This window comes from Anser brachyrhynchus (genome assembly GCF_964034855.1).
Source record: "Anser brachyrhynchus genome assembly, contig: SCAFFOLD_49, whole genome shotgun sequence".
Taxonomy (NCBI): Eukaryota; Metazoa; Chordata; class Aves; order Anseriformes; family Anatidae; genus Anser; species Anser brachyrhynchus.
This window is the reverse complement of record NW_027664038.1, coordinates 982,840-1,004,334: the sequence shown is the minus strand read 5'-3', so window position 1 is coordinate 1,004,334 and position 21,495 is coordinate 982,840. Positions and strand designations below refer to the sequence as shown.

The 21,495-nt window shown below is 54.6% G+C and overlaps 1 long non-coding RNA gene across 1 annotated transcript in view; it reads right to left on the bottom strand.

Moving 5' to 3' along the window:
- The window catches only part of LOC308186467, a 76,014-nt gene extending 55,446 nt beyond the window's left edge, over positions 1-20,568 (bottom strand). The window contains exon 1 of the long non-coding RNA XR_013944068.1: positions 18,615-20,568. This is a non-coding gene — a long non-coding RNA (uncharacterized lncRNA). The remainder of the gene's footprint in view (positions 1-18,614) is intronic.
- Positions 20,569-21,495: the final 927 nt, after the last annotated feature.

The window sequence follows — 21,495 nt, the reverse complement described above, 5'->3', positions numbered from 1 at the left end:
ACTGGGGATGCAGTGCAGTGAGTCCAGAGAGTGCACTGGCACCAATGGGGATGCAATGCAGTGAATCCAGTGAGTGCACTGGCACCACTGGGGATGCAGTGCAGTGAGTCCAGAGAGTGCACTGGCACTACTGGGGATGCAGTGCAGTGAGTCCAGAGAGTGCACTGGCACCACTGGGGATGCAGTGCAGTGAGTCCAGAGAGTGCACTGTCACTACTGGGGATGCAGTGCAGTTAGTGCAGAGAGTGCACTGGCACCACTGGGGATGCAGTGCAGTGAGTCCTGAGAGTGCACTGGCACCACTGGGGATGCACTGCAGTGAGTCTAGAGATTGCACTGGCACCACTGGGGATGCAGTACAGTGAGTCCACACAGTGTAGAGGCACCACTGGTGATGCAGTTTAGTGAGTCCAGAGAGTGCTTTGGCACCAGTGGGGATGCATTGCAGTGAGTCCAGTGAGTGTACTGGCACCACTGAGAATGCACTTCAGTGAGTCCAGAGAGTGCACTGGCACCACTGGGGATGCACTTCAGTGAGTCCAGAGAGTGCACTGGCACCACTGAGAATGCACTTCAGTGAGTCCAGAGAGTGCACTGGCACCACTGGGGATGCACTTCAGTGAGTCCAGAGAGTGCACTGGCACCACTGGGGATGCAGTGCTGTGACTCCAGAGAGTGCACTGGCACCACTGGGGATGCAGTGCAGTGAGTCCAGAGAGTGCACTGGCACCACTGGGGATGCGGTGCCGGGAGTCCAGAGAGTGCTTTGGCACCAGTGGGGAACACTGCAGTTACTCCAGAGACTGCACTGGCACCACTGGGGATGCAGTGCAGTTACTCCAGAGAGTGCACTGGCACCACTGGGGATGCACTGCAGTGAGTCCAGAGAGTGCACTGTCACCACTGGGGATGCACTGCAGTGAGTCCAGAGAGTGCACTGTCACCACTGGGGATGCAGTGCAGTGAGTCCACAGAGTGCACTGGCACCACTGGGGATGCAGTGCAGTGAGTCCAGAGAGTGCACTGGCACCACTGGGGATACAGTGCAGTGAGTCCAGAGAGTTCACTGGGACCACTGGGGATGCAGTGCAGTGAGTCCAGAGAGTGCTTTGGCACCAGTGGGGATGCATTGCAGTGAGTCCAGAGAGTGCACTGGCACCACAGATGATGCAGTACAGTGAGTCCAGTGAGTGCACTGGCACCACTGGGGATGTAGTGCAGTGAGTCCAGAGAGTGCACTGGCACTACCTGTGATGCAGTGCAGTGAGTCCAGAGAGTGCACTGGCACAACTGGGGATGCAGTGCAGTGAGTCCAGAGAGTGCACTGGCACCACTGGGGATGCAGTGCATTGAGTCCAGAGAGTGCACTGGCACAACTGGGGATGCACTTTTGTGAGTCCAGAGAGTGCACTGGCACCACTGGGGATGCAGTGCAGTGACTCCAGAGAGTGCACTGGCACCACTGGGGATGCACTGCAGTGAGTCCAGAGAGTACACTGGCACCACTGGGGATGCATTGCAGTGAGTCCAGAGAGTGCACTGGCACCACTGGGGCTGCAGTGCAGTGAGTCCAGAGAGTGCACTGGCACCACTGGGGATGTGTCCAGTGAGTCCAGTGAGTGCACTGGCACCACTGGGGATGCAGTGCATTGAGTCCAGAGAGTACACTGGCACCAGTGGGGATGCAGTGCAGCGAGTCCAGAGAGTGCACTGGCACCACTGGGGATGCAGTGCAGTGAGTCCAGTGAGTGCACTGGCACCACTGGGGGTGCAGTACAGTGAGTCCAGAGAGTGCACTGGCACCACTGGGGATGCACTGCAGTGAGTCCAGACAGTGCACTGGCACCACTGGGGATGCCCTGCAGTGAGTCCACAGAGTGCACTAGCTCTACTGGGGATGCAGTGCAGTGAGTCCAGAGAGTGCACTGGCACCACTGGGGATGCACTGCAGTGAGTCCAGAGAGTGCACTGGCACCACTGGGGATGCACTGCAGTGAGTCCAGAGAGTGCACTGGCACCACTGGGGATGCACTGCAGTGAGCCCAGAGAGTGCACTGGCACCAGTGGGGATGCACTGCAGTGAGTCCAGTGAGTGCACTGGCACCACTGGGGAAGCAGTGCAGTGAGTCCAGAGAGTGCAGTGGCACCACTGGTGATGCAGTTTAGTGAGTCCAGAGAGTGCACTGGCACCACTGGGGATGCAGTGCAGTGAGTCCAGTGAGTGTACTGGCAACACTGGGGATGCACTGCAGTGAGTCCAGAGAGTGCACTGGCACCACTGAGAATGCACTTCAGTGAGTCCAGAGAGTGCACTGGCACCACTGGGGATGCACTGCAGTGAGTCCAGAGAGTGCACTGGCACCACTGGGGATGCAGTGCAGTGAGTCCAGAGAGTGCACTGGCACCACTGGGGATGCAGTGCAGTGAGTCCAGAGAGTGCACTGGCACCACCGGGGATGCAGTGCAGTGAGTCCAGAGATTGCACTGGCACCACTGGGGATGCAGTGCAGTGAGTCCAGAGATTGCACTGGCACCACTGGGGATGCACTGCAGTGACTCCAGAGAGCGCACTGGCACCACTGGGGATGCAGTGCAGTGAGTCCAGAGAGTGCACTGGCACCACTGGGGATGCACTGCAGTGAGCCCAGAGAGTGAACTGGCACCAGTGGGGATGCACTGCAGTGAGTCCAGTGAGTGCACTGGCACCACTGGGGAAGCAGTGCAGTGAGTCCAGAGAGTGCAGTGGCACCACTGGGGATGCAGTTTAGTGAGTCCAGAGAGTGCACTGGCACCACTGGGGATGCAGTGCAGTGAGTCCAGTGAGTGTACTGGCACCAGTGGGGATGCACTGCAGTGAGTCCAGAGAGTGCACTGGCACCACTGAGAATGCACTTCAATGAGTCCAGAGAGTGCACTGGCACCACTGGGGATGCACTGCAGTGAGTCCAGAGAGTGCAGTGGCACCACTGGGGATGCACTGCAGTGAGTCCAGAGAGTGCTTTGGCACCAGTGGGGATGCACTGCAGTTACTCCAGAGACTGCACTGGCACCACTGGGGATGCACTGCAGTGAGTCCAGAGAGTGCACTGGCACCAGTGGGGATGCACTGCAGTGAGTCCAGAGAGTGCACTGGCACCACTGGGGATGCACTGCAGTGAGTCCAGAGAGTGCACTGTCACCACTGGGGATGCAGTACAGTGAGTTCACAGAGTGCACTGGCACCACTGGGGATGCAATGCAGTGAATCCAGTGAGTGCACTGGCACCACTGGGGATGCAGTGCAGTGAGTCCAGAGAGTGCACTGGCACTACTGGGGATGCAGTGCAGTGAGTCCAGAGAGTGCACTGGCACCACTGGGGATGCAGTGCAGTGAGTCCAGAGAGTGCACTGTCACTACTGGGGATGCAGCGCAGTGAGTGCAGAGAGTGCACTGGCACCACTGGGGATGCAGTGCAGTGAGTCCTGAGAGTGCACTGGCACCACTGGGGATGCACTGCAGTGAGTCCAGAGATTGCACTGGCACCACTGGGGATGCAGTACAGTGAGTCCACACAGTGCAGAGGCACCACTGGTGATGCAGTTTAGTGAGTCCAGAGAGTGCACTGGCACCACTGGGGATGCCGTGCAGTGAGTCCAGTGAGTGTACTGGCACCACTGAGAATGCACTTCAGTGAGTCCAGAGAGTGCACTGGCACCACTGGGGATGCACTTCAGTGAGTCCAGAGAGTGCACTGGCACCACTGAGAATGCACTTCAGTGAGTCCAGAGAGTGCACTGGCACCACTGGGGATGCACTTCAGTGAGTCCAGAGAGTGCACTGGCACCACTGGGGATGCAGTGCTGTGACTCCAGAGAGTGCACTGGCACCACTGGGGATGCAGTGCAGTGAGTCCAGAGAGTGCACTGGCACCACTGGGGATGCGGTGCCGGGAGTCCAGAGAGTGCTTTGGCACCAGTGGGGAACACTGCAGTTACTCCAGAGACTGCACTGGCACCACTGGGGATGCAGTGCAGTTACTCCAGAGAGTGCACTGGCACCACTGGGGATGCACTGCAGTGAGTCCAGAGAGTGCACTGTCACCACTGGGGATGCACTGCAGTGAGTCCAGAGAGTGCACTGTCACCACTGGGGATGCAGTGCAGTGAGTCCACAGAGTGCACTGGCACCACTGGGGATGCAGTGCAGTGAGTCCAGAGAGTGCACTGGCACCACTGGAGATACAGTGCAGTGAGTCCAGAGAGTTCACTGGGACCACTGGGGATGCAGTGCAGTGAGTCCAGAGAGTGCTTTGGCACCAGTGGGGATGCATTGCAGTGAGTCCAGAGAGTGCACTGGCACCACAGATGATGCAGTACAGTGAGTCCAGTGAGTGCACTGGCACCACTGGGGATGTAGTGCAGTGAGTCCAGAGAGTGCACTGGCACTACCTGTGATGCAGTGCAGTGAGTCCAGAGAGTGCACTGGCACAACTGGGGATGCAGTGCAGTGAGTCCAGAGAGTGCACTGGCACCACTGGGGATGCAGTGCATTGAGTCCAGAGAGTGCACTGGCACAACTGGGGATGCACTTTTGTGAGTCCAGAGAGTGCACTGGCACCACTGGGGATGCAGTGCAGTGACTCCAGAGAGTGCACTGGCACCACTGGGGATGCACTGCAGTGAGTCCAGAGAGTACACTGGCACCACTGGGGATGCAGTGCAGTGAGTCCAGAGAGTGCACTGGCACCACTGGGGCTGCAGTGCAGTGAGTCCAGAGAGTGCACTGGCACCACTGGGGATGTGTCCAGTGAGTCCAGTGAGTGCACTGGCACCACTGGGGATGCAGTGCATTGAGTCCAGAGAGTACACTGGCACCAGTGGGGATGCAGTGCAGCGAGTCCAGAGAGTGCACTGGCACCACTGGGGATGCAGTGCAGTGAGTCCAGTGAGTGCACTGGCACCACTGGGGGTGCAGTACAGTGAGTCCAGAGAGTGCACTGGCACCACTGGGGATGCACTGCAGTGAGTCCAGACAGTGCACTGGCACCACTGGGGATGCCCTGCAGTGAGTCCACAGAGTGCACTAGCTCTACTGGGGATGCAGTGCAGTGAGTCCAGAGAGTGCACTGGCACCACTGGGGATGCACTGCAGTGAGTCCAGAGAGTGCACTGGCACCACTGGGGATGCACTGCAGTGAGTCCAGAGAGTGCACTGGCACCACTGGGGATGCAGTACAGTGAGTCCACAGAGTGCACTGGCACCAGTGGGTATGCAGTACAGTGAGTCCAGAGAGTGCACTGGCACCACTGGGCATGCAGTGCAGTGAGTCCAGAGAGTGTACTGGCACCACTGGGGATGCAGTGCAGTGAGTCCAGAGAGTGCTTTGGCACCAGTGGGGATGCAGTGCAGTTACTCCAGAGACTGCACTGGCACCACTGGGGATGCAGTGCAGTGAGTCCAGAGAGTGCACTGGCACCACTGGGGATGCAGTGCAGTGAGTCCAGAGATTGCACTGGCACCACTGGGGATGCAGTGCTGTGACTCCAGAGAGAGCACTGGCACCACTGGGGATGCAGTGCAGTGAGTCCAGAGAGTGCACTGGCACCACTCGGGATGCACTGCAGTGAGCCCAGAGAGTGCACTAGCACCACTGGGGAAGCAGTGCAGTGAGTCCAGAGAGTGCAGTGGCACCACTGGTGATGCAGTTTAGTGAGTCCAGAGAGTGCACTGGCACCACTGGGGATGCAGTGCAGTGAGTCCAGTGAGTGTACTGGCACCACTGGGGATGCAGTGCAGTGACTCCAGAGAGTGCACTGGCACCACTGAGAATGCACTTCAATGAGTCCAGAGAGTGCACTGGCAACACTGGGGATGCACTGCAGTGAGTCCAGAGAGTGCAGTGGCACCACTGGGGATGCACTGCAGTGAGTCCAGAGAGTGCACTGGCACCACTGGGGATGCAGTGCAGTGAGTCCAGAGAGTGCACTGGCACCACTGGGGATGCGGTGCCGGGAGTCCAGAGAGTGCTTTGGCACCAGTGGGGATGCACTGCAGTTACTCCAGAGACTGCACTGGCACCACTGGGGATGCAGTGCAGTTACTCCAGAGAGTGCACTGGCACCACTGGGGATGCACTGCAGTGAGTCCAGAGAGTGCACTGTCACCACTGGGGATGCAGTGCAGTGAGTCCACAGAGTGCACTGGCACCACTGGGGATGCAGTGCAGTGAGTCCAGAGAGTGCACTGGCACCACTGGGGATACAGTGCAGTGAGTCCAGAGAGTGCACTGGCACCACTGGGGATGCAGTGCAGTGAGTCCAGAGAGTGCTTTGGCACCAGTGGGGATGCATTGCAGTGAGTCCAGAGAGTGCACTGGCACCACAGATGATGCAGTACAGTGAGTCCAGTGAGTGCACTGGCACCACTGGGGATGTAGTGCAGTGAGTCCAGAGAGTGCACTGGAACTACCTGTGATGCAGTGCAGTGAGTCCAGAGAGTGCAGTGGCACAACTGGGGATGCAGTGCAGTGAGTCCAGAGAGTGCACTGGCACCACTGGGGATGCAGTGCATTGAGTCCAGAGAGTGCACTGGCACAACTGGGGATGCACTTTTGTGAGTCCAGAGAGTGCACTGGCACCACTGGGGATGCAGTGCAGTGACTCCAGAGAGTGCACTGGCACCACTGGGGATGCACTGCAGTGAGTCCAGAGAGTACACTGGCACCACTGGGGATGCAGTGCAGTGAGTCCAGAGAGTGCACTGGCACCACTGGGGCTGCAGTGCAGTGACTCCAGAGAGTGCACTTGCACCACTGGGGATGTGTCCAGTGAGTCCAGTGAGTGCACTGGCACCACTGGGGATGCAGTGCATTGAGTCCAGAGAGTACACTGGCACCAGTGAGGATGCAGTGCAGCGAGTCCAGAGAGTGCAGTGGCACCACTGGGGATGCAGTGCAGTGAGTCCAGTGAGTGCACTGGCACCACTGGGGGTGCAGTACAGTGAGTCCAGAGAGTGCACTGGCACCACTGGGGATGCACTGCAGTGAGTCCAGACAGTGCACTGGCACCACTGGGGATGCCCTGCAGTGAGTCCACAGAGTGCACTAGCTCTACTGGGGATGCAGTGCAGTGAGTCCAGAGAGTGCACTGGCACCACTGGGGATGCACTGCAGTGAGTCCAGAGAGTGCACTGGCACCCCTGGGGATGCACTGCAGTGAGTCCAGAGAGTGCACTGTCACCACTGGGGATGCAGTACAGTGAGTCCACAGAGTGCACTGGCACCAGTGGGTATGCAGTACAGTGAGTCCAGAGAGTGCACTGGCACCACTGGGCATGCAGTGCAGTGAGTCCAGAGAGTGCACTGGCACCACTGGGGATGCAGTGCAGTGAGTCCAGAGAGTGCTTTGGCACCAGTGGGGATGCAGTGCAGTTACTCCAGAGACTGCACTGGCACCACCGGGGATGCAGTGCAGTGAGTCCAGAGAGTGCACTGGCACCACTGGGGATGCAGTGCAGTGAGTCCAGAGATTGCACTGGCACCACTGGGGATGCAGTGCTGTGACTCCAGAGAGAGCACTGGCACCACTGGGGATGCAGTGCAGTGAGTCCAGAGAGTGCACTGGCACCACTGGGGATGCACTGCAGTGAGCCCAGAGAGTGCACTGGCACCAGTGGGGATGCACTGCAGTGAGTCCAGTGAGTGCACTAGCACCACTGGGGAAGCAGTGCAGTGAGTCCAGAGAGTGCAGTGGCACCACTGGTGATGCAGTTTAGTGAGTCCAGAGAGTGCACTGGCACCACTGGGGATGCAGTGCAGTGAGTCCAGTGAGTGTACTGGCACCACTGGGGATGCAGTGCAGTGACTCCAGAGAGTGCACTGGCACCACTGAGAATGCACTTCAATGAGTCCAGAGAGTGCACTGGCACCACTGGGGATGCACTGCAGTGAGTCCAGAGAGTGCAGTGGCACCACTGGGGATGCACTGCAGTGAGTCCAGAGAGTGCACTGGCACCACTGGGGATGCAGTGCAGTGAGTCCAGAGAGTGCACTGGCACCACTGGGGATGCGGTGCCGGGAATCCAGAGAGTGCTTTGGCACCAGTGGGGATGCACTGCAGTTACTCCAGAGACTGCACTGGCACCACTGGGGATGCAGTGCAGTTACTCCAGAGAGTGCACTGGCACCACTGGGGATGCACTGCAGTGAGTCCAGAGAGTGCACTGTCACCACTGGGGATGCACTGCAGTGAGTCCAGAGAGTGCACTGTCACCACTGGGGATGCAGTGCAGTGAGTCCACAGAGTGCACTGGCACCACTGGGGATGCAGTGCAGTGAGTCCAGAGAGTGCACTGGCACCACTGGGGATACAGTGCAGTGAGTCCAGAGAGTGCACTGGCACCACTGGGGATGCAGTGCAGTGAGTCCAGAGAGTGCTTTGGCACCAGTGGGGATGCATTGCAGTGAGTCCAGAGAGTGCACTGGCACCACAGATGATGCAGTACAGTGAGTCCAGTGAGTGCACTGGCACCACTGGGGATGTAGTGCAGTGAGTCCAGAGAGTGCACTGGCACTACCTGTGATGCAGTGCAGTGAGTCCAGAGAGTGTACTGGCACCACTGGGGATGCAGTGCAGTGAGTCCAGAGAGTGCACTGGCACCACTGGGGATGCAGTGCATTGAGTCCAGAGAGTGCACTGGCACCACTGGGGATGCACTTTTGTGAGTCCAGAGAGTGCACTGGCACCACTGGGGATGCAGTGCAGTGACTCCAGAGAATGCACTGGCACCACTGGGGATGCAGTGCAGTGAGTCCAGAGAGTACACTGGCACCACTGGGGATGCAGTGCAGTGAGTCCAGAGAGTGCACTGGCACCACTGGGGATGCACTGCAGTGAGTCCAGAGAGTGCACTGGCACCACTGGGGATGTGTCCAGTGAGTCCAGTGAGTGCACTGGCACCACTGGGGATGCACTGCATTGAGTCCAGAGAGTACACTGGCACCAGTGGGGATGCAGTGCAGCGAGTCCAGAGAGTGCACTGGCACCACTGGGGATGCAGTGCAGTCAGTCCAGTGAGTGCACTGGCACCACTGGGGGTGCAGTACAGTGAGTCCAGAGAGTGCACTGGCACCACTGGGGATGCACTGCAGTGAGTCCAGACAGTGCACTGGCACCACTGGGGATGCCCTGCAGTGAGTCCAGAGAGTGCACTGGCACCACTGGGGATGCAGTGCAGTGAGTCCAGAGAGTGCACTGGCACCACTGGGGATGCACTGCAGTGAGTCCAGAGAGTGCACTGTCACCACTGGTGATGCAGTGCAGTGAGTCCACAGAGTGCACTGGCACCAGTGGGTATGCAGTACAGTGAGTCCAGAGAGTGCACTGGCACCACTGGGCATGCAGTGCAGTGAGTCCAGAGAGTGCACTGGCACCACTGGGGATGCAGTGCAGTGAGTCCAGAGAGTGCTTTGGCACCACTGGGCATGCAGTGCAGTGAGTCCAGAGAGTGCACTGGCACCACTGGGGATGCAGTGCAGTTACTCCAGAGACTGCACTGGCACCACCGGGGATGCAGTGCAGTGAGTCCAGAGAGTGCACTGGCACCACTGGGGATGCAGTGCAGTGAGTCCAGAGATTGCACTGGCACCACTGGGGATGCAGTGCTGTGACTCCAGAGAGAGCACTGGCACCACTGGGGATGCAGTGCAGTGAGTCCAGAGAGTGCACTGGCACCACTGGGGATGCACTGCAGTGAGCCCAGAGAGTGCACTGGCACCAGTGGGGATGCACTGCAGTGAGTCCAGTGAGTGCACTAGCACCACTGGGGAAGCAGTGCAGTGAGTCCAGAGAGTGCAGTGGCACCACTGGTGATGCAGTTTAGTGAGTCCAGAGAGTGCACTGGCACCACTGGGGATGCACTGCAGTGAGTCCAGTGAGTGTACTGGCACCACTGGGGATGCAGTGCAGTGAGTCCAGAGAGTGCACTGGCACCACTGAGAATGCACTTCAATGAGTCCAGAGAGTGCACTGGCACCACTGGGGATGCACTGCAGTGAGTCCAGAGAGTGCAGTGGCACCACTGGGGATGCACTGCAGTGAGTCCAGAGAGTGCTTTGGCACCAGTGGGGATGCACTGCAGTTACTCCAGAGACTGCACTGGCACCACTGGGGATGCAGTGCAGTGAGTCCAGAGAGTGCAGTGGCACCAGTGGGGATGCACTGCAGTGAGTCCAGAGAGTGCACTGGCACCTCTGGGGATGCACTGCAGTGAGTCCAGAGAGTGCACTGTCACCACTGGGGATGCAGTACAGTGAGTCCACAGAGTGCACTGGCACCACTGGGGATGCACTGCAGTGAGTCCAGAGACTTCACAGGCACCACTGGGGATGCAGTGCAGTGAATCCAGAGAGTGCACTGGCACCACTGGGGATGCACTGCAGTGAGTCCAGAGAGTGCACTGGCACTACTGGGGATGCAGTGCAGTGAGTCCAGAGGGTGCACTGGCACCACTGGGGATGCACTGCAGTGAGTCCAGAGAGTGCACTGTCACTACTGGGGATGCAGTGCAGTGAGTCCAGAGAGTGCACTGGCACCACTGGGGATGCAGTGCAGTGAGTCCTGAGAGTGCACTGGCACCACTGGGGATGCACTGCAGTGAGTCCAGAGAGTGCACTGCCACCACTGAGAATGCAGTGCAGTGAGTCCAGAGAGTGCACTGGCACCACCTGTGATGCAGTGCAGTGAGTCCAGAGAGTGCACTGGCACCAATGGGGCTGCAGTGCAGTGACTCCAAAGAGTGCACTGGCACCACTGGGAATGCACTGCAGTGAGTCCAGAGAGTGCACTGGCACCACTGGTGATGCAGTACAGTGAGTCCAGAGAGTGCACTGGCACCACTGGGGATGCACTGCAGTGAGTCCAGAGATTGCACTGGCACCACTGGGGATGCAGTGCAGTGAGTCCAGAGAGTGCACTGGCACCACTGGGGATGCAGTGCAGTGACTCCAGAGAGTGCACTGGCACAACTGGGGATGCACTTCAGTGAGTCCAGAGAGTGCACTGACACCACTGGGGATGCAGTGCAGTGAGTCCAGAGAGTGCACTGGCACCACTGGGGATGCACTGCAGTGAGTCCAGAGAGTACACTGGCACCAGTGGGGATGCAGTGCAGTGAGTCCAGAGAGTGCACTGGCACCACTGGGGATGCACTGCAGTGAGTCCAGAGAGTGCACTGGCACCACTGGGGATGTGTCCAGTGAGTCCAGTGAGTGCACTGGCACCACTGGGGATGCAGTGCAGTGAGTCCAGAGAGTACGCTGGCACCAGTGGGGATGCAGTGCAGTGAGTCCAGAGAGTGCACTGGCACCACTGGGGATGCAGTGCAGTCAGTCCAGAGAGTGCACTGGCACCACTGGGGGTGCAGTACAGTGAGTCCAGAGAGTGCACTGGCACCACTGGGGATGCACTGCAGTGAGTCCACAGAGTGCACTAGCACCACTGGGGATGCAGTGCAGTGAGTCCAGAGAGTGCGCTGGAACCACTGGGGATGCAGTGCAGTGAGTCCAGAGAGTGCACTGGCACCACTGGGGATGCAGTGCAGTGAGTCCAGAGAGTGCACTGGCACCACTGGGGATGCACTGCAGTGAGTCCAGTGAGTGCACTGGCACCACTGGGGATGCAGTGCAGTGAGTCCAGAGAGTGCACTGGCACCACTGGGGATGCACTGCAGTGAGTCCAGAGAGTGCACTGGCACCACTAGGGATGCAGTGCAGTGAGTCCAGAGAGTGCACTGGCAGCACTGGGGATGCAGTGCAGTGAGTCCAGAGAGTGCACTGGCACCACTGGGTATGCAGTTCAGTGAGTCCAGAGAGTGCACTGGCACCACTGGGGATGCAGTGCAGTGAGTCCAGAGAGTGCACTGGAACCACTGAGAATGCACTTCAGTGAGTCCAGAGAGTGCACTGGCACCACTGGGGATGCAGTGCAGTGAGTCCGGAGATTGCACTGGCACCACTGGGGATGCAGTGCAGTGAGTCCAGTGAGTGCACTGGCACCACTGGGGAAGCAGTGCAGTGAGTCCAGAGAGTGCAGAGGCACCACTGGTGATGCAGTGCAGTGAGTCCAGAGAGTGCACTGGCACCACTGGGGATGCAGTGCAGTGAGTCCAGTGAGTGTACTGGCACCACTGGGGATGCACTGCAGTGAGTCCAGAGAGTGCACTGGCACCACTGAGAATGCACTTCAGTGAGTCCAGAGAGTGCACTGGCACCACTGGGGATGCACTTCAGTGAGTCCAGAGAGTGCACTGGCACCACTGGGGATGCACTGCAGTGAGTCCAGAGAGTGCACTGGCACCACTGGGGATGCGCTTCAGTGACTCCAGAGAGTGCACTGGCACCACTGGGGATGCAGTGCAGTGAGTCCAGAGAGTGCACTGGCACCACTGGGGATGCGGTGCCGGGAGTCCAGAGAGTGCTTTGGCACCAGTGGGGATACACTGCAGTTACTCCAGAGAGTGCACTGGCACCACTGGGGATGCAGTGCAGTGAGTCCAGAGAGTGCACTGGCACCACTGGGGATGCACTGCAGTGAGTCCAGAGAGTGCACTGTCACCAGTGGGGATGCACTGCAGTGAGTCCAGAGAGTGCACTGTCACCACTGGGGATGCAGTGCAGTGAGTCCACAGAGTGCACTGGCACCACTGGGGATGCAGTGCAGTGAGTCCAGAGAGTGCACTGGCACCACTGGTGATGCACTGCAGTGAATCCAGTGAGTGCACTGGCACCACTGGGGATACAGTGCAGTGAGTCCAGAGAGTGCACTGGCACCACTGGGGATGCATTGCAGTGAGTCCAGAGAGTGCACTGGCACCACTGGGGATGCATTGCAGTGAGTCCAGAGAGTGCACTGGCACCACAGATGATGCAGTACAGTGAGTCCAGTGAGTGCACTGGCACCACTGGGGATGTAGTGCAGTGACTCGAGAGAGTGCACTAGTACCACTGGGGATGCAGTGCAGTGAGTCCAGAGAGTGCACTGGCACCACTGGGGATACAGTGCAGTGAATCCAGTGAGTGCACTGGCACCACTGGGGATGCAGTGCAGTGAGTCCAGAGAGTGCACTGGCACCACTGGGGATGCATTGCAGTGAGTCCAGAGAGTGCACTGGCACCACTGGGGATGCACTGCAGTGAGTCCAGAGAGTTCACTGGCACCACTGGGGATGCACTGCAGTGAGTCCAGAGAGTGCACTGGCACCACTGGGGATGCAGTGCAGTGAGTCCAGAGAGTGCACTGGCACCACTGGTGATGCACTGCAGTGAGTCCAGAGATTGCACTGGCACCACTGTGGATGCAGTGCAGTGAGTCCAGAGACTTCACTGGCACCACTGGGAATGCAGAGAAGTGAGTGCAGAGAGTGCACTGGCACCACTGGGGATGCAGTGCAGTGAGTCCAGAGAGTGCACTGGCAGCACTTGGGATGCAGTGCAGTGAATCCAGAGAGTGCACTGGCACCACCTGTGATGCACTGCAGTGAGTCCAGAGAGTGCACTGGCACCACTGGTGATGCAGTACAGTGAGTCCAGAGAGTGCACTGGCACCACTGGGGATGCACTGCAGTGAGTCCAGAGAGTGCACTGGCACCACTGGGGATGCACTTGAGTGAGTCCAGAGATTGCACTGGCACCACTGGGGATGCAGTGCATTGAGTCCAGAGAGTGCACTGGCACAACAGGGGATGCACTTCAGTGAGTCCAGAGAGTGCACTGACACCACTGGGGATGCAGTGCAGTGAGTCCAGAGAGTGCACTGGCACCACTGGGGATGCACTGCAGTGAGTCTAGAGAGTACACGCACCACTGGGGATGCAGTGCAGTGAGTCCAGAGAGTGCACTGGCACCACTGGGGATGCACTGCAGTGAGTCCAGAGAGTGCACTAGCACCACTGGGGATGTGTCCAGTGAGTCCAGTGAGTGCACTGGCACCACTGGGGATGCAGTGCAGTGAGTCCAGAGAGTACACTGGCACCAGTGGGGATGCAGTGCAGTGAGTCCAGAGAGTGCACTGGCACCACTGGGGATGCAGTGCAGTCAGTCCAGCTTACACCTCCCCTCCAGTTCAGCTTACACCTGAAAGATATCTACTAGACCGGATCGTCTTGAAGCCCCCCCTCTAGCTCAACCACACAAATAGTACACCAAAACTAAAGAATTTACTAAACTAATTAAACTAAAGCATTTTACAGTCTTAGTATAGGCGATAGAAAAGACACTTAGACGCGATAGAGACCCCAGTACCGTAAGGGAAAGATGAAATAGCAGTGAAACAATCAAAGCGACAGACAGCAAAGATCAACCCTTGTACCTTTTGCATCATGGTTTAGCGAGAACAACCAAGCAAAGTGAACTAAAGTTTGCCCCCCCGAAACCCAAGCGAGCTACTTTCAAGCAGTTAAAGAGAGCGAACCCGTCTCTGTTGCAAAAGAGTGGGATGACTTGTCAGTAGAGGTGAAAAGCCAACCGAGCTGGGTGATAGATGGTTACCTGTGAAACGAATCTAAGTTCCCCCTTAATCCTCCCTACCGGACATCCTGAACCCTAATGAGATGATTAAGAGCTATTTAATGGAGGGACAGCTCCATTAAAAAAGGACACAACCTCGACTAGCGGATAATTCTTACTACTGATCCTACCGTGGGCCCTAAAGCAGCCATCAAAAAAGAGTGCGTCAAAGCTCCACCACCTAAAAATACCAAAATAAGATGATTCCCTTATCACAAACAGGTCAACCTATGAATATAGGAGAATTAATGCTAAAATAAGTAACTCAGGGCCACACCCCTCTAACGGCGCAAGCTTACATAGAAACATTATTAACAGACCTAGACAGATACAAAAACCCCTACAAGACCACGTATTAACTAACCCTGTTAACCCGACTCAGGAGCGCCTATAAGAGCGATTAAAATCTGTGAAAGGAACTCGGCAAATTAATAAGGCCCGACTGTTTACCAAAAACATAGCCTTCAGCAAATTAAACAAGTATTGAAGGTGATGCCTGCCCGGTGACTTAGGTTTAACGGCCGCGGTATCCTAACCGTGCAAAGATAGCGCAATCAATTGTCCCATAAATCGAGACTTGTATGAATGGCTAAACGAGGTCTTAACTGTCTCTCACAGATAATCAGTGAAATTGATCTCCCCGTGCAAAAGCGGGGATGTGAACATAAGACGAGAAGACCCTGTGGAACTTAAAAATCAACGACCACCGCGAATCCTCAATCAACCCCACTGGGGCCACTACCATCGCAGAGCCTGGTCGATATTTTTCGGTTGGGGCGACCTTGGAGGAGAACAAATCCTCCAAAAACAAGACCATACCTCTTTACCTAGAGCTACCCCTCAAAGTGCTAACAGTGACCAGACCCAATATAATTGATTAATGGACCAAGCTACCCCAGGGATAACAGCGCAATCCCCCTCAAGAGCCCATATCGACAGGGGGGTTTACGACCTCGATGTTGGATCAGGACATCCTAATGGTGCAGCCGCTATTAAGGGTTCGTTTGTTCAACGATTAACAGTCCTACGTGATCTGAGTTCAGACCGGAGCAATCCAGGTCGGTTTCTATCTATGACACACTCTCCCCAGTACGAAAGGACCGGGAAAGTGGGGCCAATACCACAAGCACGCCCCCCCCCTCTAAGCAGTGAAACCAACTAAACCGTGAAGAGGGCCTTCCCCCACCACTTTCAATCCTAGAAAAGGACCAGCTAGAGTGGCAGAGCCCGGCAAGTGCAGAAGGCTTAAGCCCTTTCCCCAGAGGTTCAAATCCTCTCCCTAGCTTCACCCATGATTCAAATAACAACACTAAGCTGCCTCGTTATATCCCTCCTATACATCATCCCAATCCTGATTGCCGTAGCCTTCCTAACCCTAGTAGAACGGAAAATCCTAAGCTACATACAATCCCGCAAAGGCCCTAACGTTGTCGGGCCTTTTGGCCTACTTCAACCATTTGCGGACGGACTGAAACTATTTACCAAAGAGCCCATCCGACCCTCTACCTCTTCCCCACTTCTATTCATTCTGATACCAATACTAGCCCTTGTCCTAGCCCTCACCACTTGAGCACCACTACCACTCCCATTTCCCCTAGCAGATCTAAACCTCGGAGTTCTCTTCCTAATAGCCATGTCAAGCCTAGCCGTCTACTCAGTCCTATGATCAGGCTGAGCCTCGAACTCAAAATACGCACTAATCGGAGCCCTACGGGCAGTAGCACAGACCATTTCATACGAAGTGACACTGGCCATAATCCTGCTATCAATAATCATACTAAGCGGAAGCTACACACTCAGCTCCTTTGCCGTCGCACAGGAGCCTCTATACTTCATTTTCTCCTCATGACCCCTAGCAATAATATGATACGTATCCACCCTAGCAGAGACAAACCGAGCTCCTTTTGACCTCACAGAGGGTGAATCTGAGCTAGTCTCAGGGTTTAACGTTGAATACGCCGCAGGACCCTTCGCCTTATTCTTCCTAGCTGAATATGCGAACATTATGCTAATAAATACACTTACAGCCATCATATTCCTAAACCCAAGCGCCCTAGGGCCACCCACAGAACTATTCCCCGTCATCCTAGCCACAAAAGTCCTCCTACTATCTTCTGGTTTCTTATGGGTCCGAGCTTCATACCCACGATTCCGATATGACCAACTAATGCACCTACTATGAAAAAACTTCCTACCCCTCACACTAGCTCTGTGCCTCTGACACATCAGCATACCTATCTGCTATGCAGGCCTACCTCCTTACATAAGGAAATGTGCCTGAACTACAAAGGGTCACTATGATAAAGTGAACATAGAGGTATAACAGCCCTCTCATTTCCTGTTGACCTTAGAAAAGTAGGAATTGAACCCACACAAGAGAAATCAAAATTCTCCATACTTCCCTTATATTATTTTCTAGTAGAGTCAGCTAATCAAGCTATCGGGCCCATACCCCGAAAATGATGGTTTAACCCCCTCCTCTACTAATGAACCCTTACGCGACCCCAATCATAACCTTCAGCCTCATCTTGGGCACCACAATCACAATTTCCAGCAACCACTGAGTTCTGGCCTGGACAGGACTGGAGATCAATGCACTAGCCATCATTCCCCTAATTGCCAAATCCCACCACCCACGAGCAGTAGAAGCCGCAACGAAATACTTCCTAACCCAAGCAGCTGCTTCCGCCCTGGTCCTATTCTCTAGCATAACCAATGCCTGAGTCACCGGCCAATGAGACATCACACAAATAAACCACCCAACCTCCTGTCTACTACTGACAGCAGCAATCGCTATTAAACTGGGCCTAGTGCCATTTCACTTCTGATTCCCAGAAGTACTACAAGGATCGCCACTAATAACAGCCCTGCTACTCTCGACCCTCATAAAATTCCCCCCACTAACCCTGCTCCTACTAACATCCAAATCCCTCGACCCAGCTCTACTCACCGCCATGGCCCTAGCCTCAACAGCACTAGGAGGCTGAATAGGACTGAACCAAACACAAACACGCAAAATCCTAGCCTTCTCGTCCATCTCCCACTTAGGCTGAATCGCCATCATCCTAGTTTACAGCCCCAAATTGGCCTTACTTACCTTCTACCTATACACAATCATAACATCAGCCGTATTCCTAGCCCTTAACAAAATCAAAGCCCTTAACCTATCCATGATCACAACCTCATGAACAAAAACCCCAGTGCTAAACGCCACCCTAATACTAGTACTTTTATCCCTAGCAGGCCTCCCCCCATTAACAGGCTTTATACCAAAGTGACTTATCATCCAAGAACTAACTAAACAGGAAATAACACCAGCAGCCATGGCAATTGCCATGCTATCACTGCTCAGCCTCTTCTTCTACCTACGCCTCGCATACCACTCAACAATTACCCTTCCCCCCAACTCCTCTAACCACATAAAACAATGATACACTAGCAAAGCCCCAAGCACACCTACTGCGGTCCTTGCCTCACTATCAATCCTCTTACTTCCCCTGTCCCCAATAATACATGCCATTGTCTAGAAACTTAGGATAACACCCCAAACCGAAGGCCTTCAAAGCCTTAAATAAGAGTTAAACCCTCTTAGTTTCTGCACATTAAGACTTACAGAATATTAACCTGTATCTTCTGAATGCAAGTCAGACGCTTTAATTAAGCTAAAGCCTCCCTAGACAGATGGGCTTCGATCCCACAAAACTCTAGTTAACAGCTAAATGCCTAAACCAATTGGCTTCTGCCTACAAAGACCCTGACGCACCCTAGTGCGCATCGATGAGCTTGCAACTCAACATGAATTTCACTACAGAGCCGATAAGAAGAGGAATTAAACCTCTGTAAAAAGGACTACAGCCTAACGCTTCAACACTCAGCCATCTTACCCGTCACCTTCATCAACCGATGACTATTTTCCACTAACCATAAGGATATTGGCACCCTGTACCTCATCTTCGGGGCATGAGCAGGAATAGTCGGCACCGCACTCAGCCTATTAATCCGCGCAGAACTAGGACAACCAGGAACTCTCCTAGGCGACGACCAAATTTACAATGTAATCGTTACCGCTCACGCCTTTGTAATAATCTTCTTTATAGTCATACCCATCATGATCGGAGGATTCGGCAACTGATTAGTCCCCCTCATAATCGGTGCCCCCGACATAGCATTCCCGCGAATAAACAACATAAGCTTTTGACTCCTCCCCCCATCATTCCTCCTCCTACTAGCCTCATCCACTGTAGAAGCTGGCGCCGGCACAGGCTGAACTGTCTACCCTCCCCTAGCAGGTAACCTTGCCCACGCCGGAGCTTCAGTAGACCTGGCTATCTTCTCACTCCACTTAGCCGGTATCTCCTCCATCCTTGGGGCCATCAACTTTATCACCACAGCCATCAACATAAAACCCCCCGCACTCTCACAATACCAAACCCCACTATTTGTCTGATCCGTACTAATTACCGCCATCCTACTCCTTCTATCACTCCCCGTACTCGCCGCCGGTATTACAATATTACTAACTGATCGAAACCTAAACACCACATTCTTCGACCCCGCTGGAGGAGGAGACCCAATCCTGTACCAACACCTATTCTGATTCTTCGGACACCCAGAAGTCTATATTCTGATCCTACCGGGGTTTGGAATCATCTCACACGTAGTCACGTACTACTCAGGCAAAAAGGAGCCCTTTGGCTACATGGGAATAGTCTGAGCCATACTATCCATCGGCTTCCTAGGATTCATCGTCTGAGCTCACCACATGTTTACAGTAGGAATAGACGTTGATACCCGAGCCTACTTTACATCAGCCACTATAATCATTGCCATCCCTACCGGAATCAAAGTATTTAGCTGACTAGCCACCCTGCACGGAGGAACAATCAAATGAGACCCCCCCAATACTATGAGCTCTAGGATTTATCTTCCTATTTACCATCGGAGGATTAACAGGAATCGTTCTTGCAAACTCTTCCCTAGACATCGCCCTGCACGACACGTACTACGTAGTTGCCCACTTCCACTACGTCCTATCCATAGGCGCCGTCTTTGCCATTCTAGCAGGATTTACTCACTGATTCCCACTACTCACTGGGTTTACCCTACACCAAACATGAGCAAAAGCCCACTTCGGGGTAATATTTACAGGAGTAAACCTAACGTTCTTCCCCCAGCACTTCCTAGGCCTAGCAGGAAGACCCCGACGATACTCGGACTATCCCGACGCCTACACACTATGAAACACCATTTCCTCCATCGGCTCCCTAATCTCAATAGTAGCCGTAATCATACTAATATTCATCATCTGAGAAGCCTTTTCGGCCAAACGAAAAGTCCTACAACCAGAACTAACTACCACAAACGTTGAATGAATCCACGGCTGCCCTCCCCCATACCATACTTTCGAGGAACCGGCCTTCGTCCAAGTACAAGAAAGGAAGGAATCGAACCCTCACATGCTGGTTTCAAGCCAACTGCATTAACCGCTCATGCTTCTTTCTTATGAGACGTTAGTAAACCAATTACATAGCCTTGTCAAGACTAAATCACAGGTAAAAATCCTGTACATCTCATGTGGCCAACCACTCCCAACTAGGATTCCAAGACGCCTCATCACCCATCATAGAAGAACTCGTTGAATTCCACGACCACGCCCTAATCGTTGCCCTAGCTATCTGCAGCCTAGTTCTCTACCTTTTAGCCCACATACTAACAGAAAAACTCTCGTCCAATGCTGTAGACGCCCAAGAAGTAGAGCTGATCTGGACAATCCTACCTGCTATCGTCCTGGTACTCCTCGCCCTCCCATCCCTACAAATCCTCTACATAATGGACAAAATCGATGAACCAGACCTCACCCTAAAAGCCATCGGCCACCAATGATACTGAAGCTACGAATACACAGACTTCAAAGACCTATCATTCGACTCCTACATAGTGCCCACCCCAGACTTACCCAACGGCCACTTCCGACTGCTAGAAGTTGACCACCGCGTAGTTATCCCAATAGAATCCCCCATCCGCGTGATCATTACTGCAGGAGACGTACTCCACTCCTGAGCAGTCCCAACGCTCGGAGTTAAAACAGACGCAATCCCAGGCCGACTAAACCAAACTTCATTCATTACCACCCGGCCTGGGATTTTTTACGGACAATGCTCAGAAATTTGCGGGGCTAATCACAGCTACATACCCATTGTAGTAGAATCAACCCCACTCCCACATTTCGAGGCCTGATCGTCCCTTCTATCATCATCCTAATCATTAAGAAGCTATGCAACAGCACTAGCCTTTTAAGCTAGCCAAAGAGGGACTTCCCCCTCCTTAATGATATGCCACAGCTTAACCCCGCACCATGATTTTCAATCATAATTATAACCTGATTAACCCTAGCACTCCTCATCCAACCAAAACTACTAGCCTTCACCACAACCAACCCCCCATCAAATAAGACCTCCCTCACTACCAAACCCACACCATGATCCTGACCATGAACCTAAGCTTCTTTGACCAATTTTCCAGCCCCAATCTATTCGGCATCCCCTTAATCCTACTATCCCTACTCTTCCCAGCCCTACTATTCCCGTCCCCAAACAACCGATGAATCAACAACCGCCTTTCTACTATCCAAACATGACTCCTTCACCTAATCACAAAACAACTAATAGTCCCACTCAACAAAAATGGCCACAAATGAGCCATAATATTTACATCCCTAATAATCATACTTCTTACAATCAACCTTCTAGGCCTCCTTCCATATACATTCACCCCAACCACCCAACTATCTATGAACATAGCCCTAGCCTTCCCACTATGGCTCGCCACACTACTAACAGGCCTACGAAACCAACCATCAGCCTCTTTAGCCCACCTATTACCCGAAGGTACCCCTACACCCCTAATCCCCGCACTAATCCTGATCGAAACAACCAGCCTACTAATCCGCCCCCTA